The sequence below is a fragment of the Scyliorhinus torazame genome, chromosome 1 (genome assembly GCF_047496885.1).
Source record: "Scyliorhinus torazame isolate Kashiwa2021f chromosome 1, sScyTor2.1, whole genome shotgun sequence".
NCBI classification, from domain to species: domain Eukaryota; kingdom Metazoa; phylum Chordata; class Chondrichthyes; order Carcharhiniformes; family Scyliorhinidae; genus Scyliorhinus; species Scyliorhinus torazame.
Genome location: NC_092707.1, coordinates 193,540,192 through 193,547,312, shown reverse-complemented (window position 1 = coordinate 193,547,312; position 7,121 = coordinate 193,540,192).

The following is a 7,121-nucleotide window of genomic DNA, read 5'->3' as shown; positions in this document are numbered from 1 at the left end:
GTCATAATGAGCGAGCTGCAGTTGGTGTGACCGAGTACCTCCGGTTTTTCACCCCACCCCCTCCCTCAACCATTCCCCTTTCTGATTTCCCATTTTCAGAAACCTAAGACCTGCTGCTTGTCCAGTGATAACATCCCCAGGCGAAGGAGAGAGGACAACAGCACAGCAATTTCGGGCGAGACGCTAGCCTAGTGGCAACGTCACTAGACTAGTAATCCTGAGACCCAGGCAAATTCAGACCCAGGAAGGGCTGGTTTAGCTCAGTGGGCTAGACAGCTAGTTTGTAATGCAGAACAAGGCCAGGAATGTGGGTTCAATTCCCGAACAAGCGCTAGAATGTGGCTACAAGGGGCTTTTCACAGTAACTTCATACTTGTGACAATAAAAGATTATTACTATTATTAAATTCTCTGGGGACATGGGTTTAAATGCCAATACGGCAGCTGGTGGAATTTAAATTCAAATAATAAATCTGGATTTGAAAAGTTGGTCTCAGTAATCATGACCATGAAACTATCATCGGCTGTTACAAAAACCCATCTGGTTCACTAATATCCTTTAGGGAAGGAAATCTCCCATCCTTACCTTGTCTGTCCTACATGTGACTCCAGACTCACAGAAATTGGGTTGACTCTTCACAGCCCTCTGAAGAAGCCCTAGCAACCGACTCAGTTCAAGGGATGGGTAACAAATGCTGGCCTTGTCAGCAACACCAATATTCTATGAAATATTTTTTTAAATTCAGAAGAGGCCTCGAGTTGCCATCCCTCCTGGTTTGGCCAGGAATTTTCAGGAACTGAAGATCAAGCTCCAGGAAACTGCGGTGTGCAATCTTCGATAACAATCATTGAGAAAAGTATTTTTTTTTGTCATTTTCTTTGAACGTTTCTCTTTACCAGGTCTGAAATAATTGAAAATAGGGGAGGGAAAAGGCTCTTTGGCTGACAGACAAGCATCATTGAATTGGGTAATGAGCCTTTTGCTTTCTCACTGGCGCGGGGAAGCAGTGCATTACCAGAATTGGCCGACTGGAACATGGAAGCAAGATTTGGCGAAAATTGTCATGTGTTGAAATCTCCAGCAACACCTTTGATCACAGCTCGCAACCCTAATGAGGCCCCATCACTTGATCTCGCACTTGCAACCACCAGTATGGCGTTTGAATAAGCACATGGTGAGTGATCAGGTTTGAAAAGCTATGGCCAGGCCAGAGTGAAAGGATGCTTTTTCTGCAAGCTCACCAGGATGCTGAGCACACTACTGAATTTTCCTATATGGGACTCAGCTGAGGACCTCAGGATTGAAGATCGCTGGCGGGGTTACAGTCTGAGATGCTGGGTGCATTGGTTGGCTTGATAGACAGCCTCCTGCCATTGTTTATTCAAGGAGCATGGAGAAATTTGGCTCCCTCATATTCCCTTGTATTCGCGCCATGCATAAATCTGCATGGTGTGGAACACTGAATTGCATCCCTCTTTACGACCGTAAGGGGATCGTAAAACTGGTGTGATTCACTTCTGGCTGGAGCACATTGGGCTAGATTCTCCATTCCAACGGCTAAATGCTGGCTCGAACGGAGAATTTGCTGCCGTTTTACAACGCCTAAATTGGCGTCGAACCCTCGCCGATTCCGGGACCGGTGAGGGGCCAGCAGCGACGCTGGGTGAAACTCACGGCTCCCGCGCCGAAAACAGCCGGAGAATGACCGGGTCCCTGGCTGCATATGTGCACGGCGATGACCTGCAGCGGTCGCACCGTACTACATGGCGCCGGCCATGCGCGAACCCGACCCGCCATCCCCACAGGCCACCCCCTTGCCATCCCCACCAGTCCCCACACCCTCGTGGAAGCCCCCCTGGCCAGTGGCACGGGTCCTGGGTGAGTGTAGTGGCGCTGGACACAGTCTGCAGCCGCCATGCCGGCTTCCCAACAGCTGAAAACACGCGTATCCCACGCGGTCAGGAACATCGGGGAAAGTGCATCGCAAGAGGGCCTTCCGATGATATGCCAACTCCATTGCAATGGCGCACGGCACACGACGTGATGCCGCCATTTCGGAGGGTGCGGAGCATGGCTGAGCAGCGTCAATCCGGTGCGATTTGGGCATTGGAGCCCATTCTCAGCCCAATCGCCAATTATGATATCAGCGTCGGGCAATGGAGACTCCCGCTCATAGTCTCCAAAACTGAGAATCCATCCCAAAGTGTTTCATTTCATTGTTAAGCAGCGTTTAACTGGTAATTGTAAGCTATATTTGGTTAGCACTGCTGCCTCACAGCGGCAGGGACCCAGGTTCAATTCGGACCTTGGGTGACCGACTGTGTGGAGTTTCCATGGGCGGGATTCTCCGCAATCGGCGCGATGTCCGCCGACCGGCGTGAAAAACGGCGCAAATCAGTCTGGCATCGCACCGCCCCAAAGGTGCGAAATTTTCCGCATCTTGAGGGGCCGAGCCCTCACCTTGAGGGGCTAGGCCCGCGCCGGACTGATTTCCGCCCCGCCAGCTGGCGGGAAAGGCCTTTGGTGTTCCGCCAGCTGGCGCGGGAATGACTTTGCCATGCGGCGCATGCACGGGAGCATCAGCGGCCGCTCACGGCATCCCCGCGCATGCGCAGTGGAGGGGGTCTCTTCCGCCTCTACCATAGTGGAGACCATGGCGAAGGCGGAAGGAAAAGAGTGCCCCCACGGCACAGGCCCGCCTGCGGATCGGTGGGCCCCGATCGCGGGCCAGGCCACCGTGGGGGCACCCCCTGGAGCCAGATCGCCCTGCGCCCCCCCCCCCCAGAGCCCGCCCGCGCCGCCTTGTCCTGCCGGTAAGAGAGGTGGTTTGATTCTCGCCGGCGGGACAGGCATTCCAGCAGCGGGACTTCGGCCCATCGCGGGCCGGAGAATCGCCGGGGGGGGGAACCCGCCAACCGGCGCGGAGCGATTCCCACCCCCGGCGAATATCCGGTGCCGGAGAATTCGGCAACCGGCAGGGCGGGATTCACGCCAGCCCCCGGTGATTCTCTGACCCGGCGGGGGGTCGGAGAATCCCGCCCCATGTTCTCCCGCTGCCTGTGTGTTGCACCCTCCCACAGCCTCAAGATGTGGAGGTTAGGTGGATTAGCCATGCTACGTTGCCCCTTAGTGTCCAAAGGTTAGGTGAGGTAATGACGATAGGGTGGGGGAGTGGGCCTATGTAGGGTGCTCTTTCAGAGGGCCAGTGCCGACTTGATGAGCTGAATGGCCTCCTTCTGCACTGTAAGGATTCTAATATTCTATGATTTCTGTGATGTTAAGGTAGTTTAATACTGTGTTGTTAATAAAGTTTCTTTTAATACACCATATTTCATTTTGTGCATGGAATCACACTTGGAGCGAAGTATCCTTCCCTCAGCATTTTATAAATTAAAAAAGATTGTTGGGCTATTTGTCCGGTAAACGATACAAATATTGAGATCTGATCTGGATCGGAATACCATGACTGTGGAGTAAGAAACAGAGTTAACAGGCAGAATGTAATGGAACCTGGAAAGGGCATGACAGCGAAGGAGCTGGGAGAGACAGGCGGGAGCAAAATTCTCCGTTATCGGCGCAAAGTCCGCCGATCGGCGCAAAAAACGGCGCAAATCCGACCTGCATCACGCCACCAAAAACGTCGCGAAGTCTCCGGCCCGAAATGGGCTAACAGCGACGTGACGGGATCCGCGCTTGCTCACGTGGTTCACGGCGTCATACACGCCGCACGGCGTGACGGCTCATAAGGCCGCGCTTCTCCCCCCCCCCACCCGACCGGAACACCCGACCGGAACACCCGACTGGATGGCCGGCCGCGGCTCAGCCCCGAGGATCCAGTCACGGGATGTGGAGGCGCTCCTGGACGCGGTGGAGCAGAGGAGGGACGCCCTGTATCCCGGGCACGGCCGTAGAGTTGCCCCATGCCACAGCCGGCGTCTGTGGAGGGAGGTGGCAGAGGCCGTCACCGCTGCGGCCCTGACACCACGGACAGGCACCCAGTGCCACAAGAAGGTGAACGACCTCGTCAGAGCAGCCAGGGTGAGCCTCCCCCCATGCCTGATATCCATATCCCCCCTCCCCATAACCCCCTCCCCACATCCCCCCTCTCCGATATCCCCCCTCCCCCATATCCCCCATATCCCCCCTCTCCCATATCCCCCCTCCCCCATATCCCCCATATCACCCTCCCACATATCCCCCCTCCCCCATATCCCCCCTCCCCATATCCCCCCTCTCCATATCCCCCATATTCCCCCTCCCCATATCCCCCCTCCCCATATCCCCATATCCCCCTCCCCATATCCCCCCTCCCCCATATCCCCCTCCCCATATCCCCCATATACCCCCTCCCCATATCCCCCCTCCCTCATATCCCCCCTCCCCATATCCCCCCTCCCCATATCCCCCATATTCCCCCTCCCCATATCCCCCTCCCCATGTCCCCCATATCCCCCCTCCCCCATATCCCTCCTCCCCATATCCCCCTCCCCATATCCCCCTCCATCATATCCCCCATATCCCCCCTCCCCATATCCCCCTCCCAATATCCCCCTCCCCATATCCCCCCTCCCCATATCCCCCATATCCCCCATATCCCCCTCCCCATATCCCCCCTCCCCCATATCCCATATCCCCCCGCCCCCATATCCCCCCTCCCCATATCCCCCCTCCCCATATCCCCCTCCCATATCCCCCATATCCCCCTACCCCATATCCCCCCTCCCCCATATCCCCCCGCCCCATATCCCCCCTCCATCATATCCCCCATATTCCCCTCCCCCATATCCCCCCTCCCCCATATCCCCATATCCCCCCTCCCCCATATCCCCCTCCCCCATATCCCCCCTCCCCTATATCCCCCTCCCCCATATCACCTGATCACTGCCTGCGTGTCTAACCATGCATGCTTCATTGTGTATCGCAGGACCAAACGTCCAGGCACCCATCCCCGCAGATGCAGACCACCCGCAGGATGCCCCTCGGAGGCCACGGGAGACGGAGAGACCCGGACCCTCCGGCATGCGACGCCTGCAGAATGCCCCTCGCACACCACAGGAGACGGAGAGACCCGGACCCTCCGGCATGCGACGCCCGCAGGATGCCCCTCGCACACCACGGGAGACGGAGAGACCCGGACCCTCCCGCATGCGACGCCCGCAGGATGTCCCTTGCAGACCATGGGAGATGGAGAGACCTGGAGCAACAGGGAGACGACGCTCCCGTCTCGTGCGGGTGCGACGACGCAGGCGTGTGCCACCCAGCAACGAGAGGGGCAGCCACAGGCCCCCGTCACAGCCGAGCCAGGACACCACTACCCAGGACACCACTACCCAGGACATCACTACCCAGGACACCACTACCCGGGACAGCACTACCCAGGAAGACGAAATACCGGACAGTGACACAGAGTGGATGGGTGGAGACGAACCCCCACCCCAAAGTGCCATGGACTCAGAGTGGGACGAAGAGCACGACACAATGCCACTGCTGTCACCAACACCCTCCACCATCGCAGAAACACTCACCTCGGTTGGGCACTTTAGTGATGAGGCGTCTGGTACACTCACTGGTGCGCACAACACAGCCGTCCCGGTACAGCAGGTGGAGGTAGGAGCAGCAGAGTGGCCGGGCGGTCGGAGGGCAGCCCAGCCCTAGCGAACATCTGCCGCCCAGATGGATCCCGGGTTCCTGGAGTTACCACACCCACACATAGATCCGATGCAACCACCGACCCGGAGGCGAGCGAAGAGGGTGACGGCCGGCTTGTGGCGGCTGCGGTCGCAGGTGGAGGAGTCCACCTGCGTCCAGGAGCTGGGAGTGGTCCCGGTCATGCGTGCCACCCAGGCTGACACCGCACGGGTGGCGTCCGCGGTGGAGGCAATGGTTGCGACGGTGTCAGACATGGGGAACGGTTTGCGAGGCCTGGGGCCTTCCGTGCAGGCGGCGTCTGTGGCCCAGGAAATGGCTGCCCTCTCACAGGAGGCCATGAGCCAGTGCCAGCGCCAGATGGCAGAGGCGTTCAACGCCATGCCCCAGTCCCTGCAGGCCATGGCCCAGTCTCAGCAGGCCATAGCCCAGTTTCAGCAGGCCATAGCCCAGTCTCAGCAGGCCATAGCCCAGTCTCTGCATGCCATCGCTGAGGGCATCGGCGCCATTGGCCATGTGCGAGCCGGCGTCGCACAGTCACAGACAGTGTTTGCCAATCCCCTGAGCTCCATGGCTGCAAACCTGCAGACCCCTGTCGATACCAGCACGGGCCTCCAGGATTGGCAGCGCCAGATGTCGGGGGGGCGTCGGATGGCCAGTCCGTTCGCATCCCCCACCCATGTAGAGGCCTGGGGGCCATCGACACCCCGAGGGAGGAGGAGGTGCTGAGGTCCGTCCCGGGTCCCCCTGTAGGGGAAGTCCCGGAACACCGCGACGCCTCGGACTCCCCCCCTTCCGTCCCAGGTGCATCGGGTGGGCAACAGGCAGGACAGGCTGGCAGCTCACCATCCCAGTCGCCCGGGCCGCAGCCTGGCCCATCTAGGCCAGGACGCCCCTGGAAACGGCCGCCAAAGGGATCCCGTGTCAGAGGGCAGGAATCACAGGAGTCCACCTCCAGTTCTGCTGTACCGTCTGGGGAACCACGTAGACGTAGTCAAAGGGCCCGTAAGGCCAAACAATTAGACACTGAGTAAGTTGGCACGGGTGCAGGGCACAGATGAGTTTTAGGGGCTAGGGCACGTGCATGAACTCCTTTGGTTATTAAAGTCAATGTTACACCTACAGAAGCTGCCTTTGTGCTCTGTCCAAAGCGTGCGGGGGTGTCATGTACGTTGAGCGCAAGTGTGTGTGTGAGGGGTGGTCTTACCTCAGCCCCAGGTGAGTCTGCCCCCTTCCCCCTGGGCCGCCATCAACATCCCCCCGGGCAGAGGACGGGACCGTGCGCTGCAGTGTCACAGCCGCATGCAGGGATGGTCCGGGTGGATGGTGGTACTGTGGCCATGGGTCAGACATAGTCCAACGATGTGGAGCCAGGAGCTCATCGCAGGGCGGGTTGTCATCATCCTCCATGGCCTGCAATAGACACGCGTCCACCGGCAACTGTGTGAGCCCGGCCGTTGTGCCGCAGGTGGATC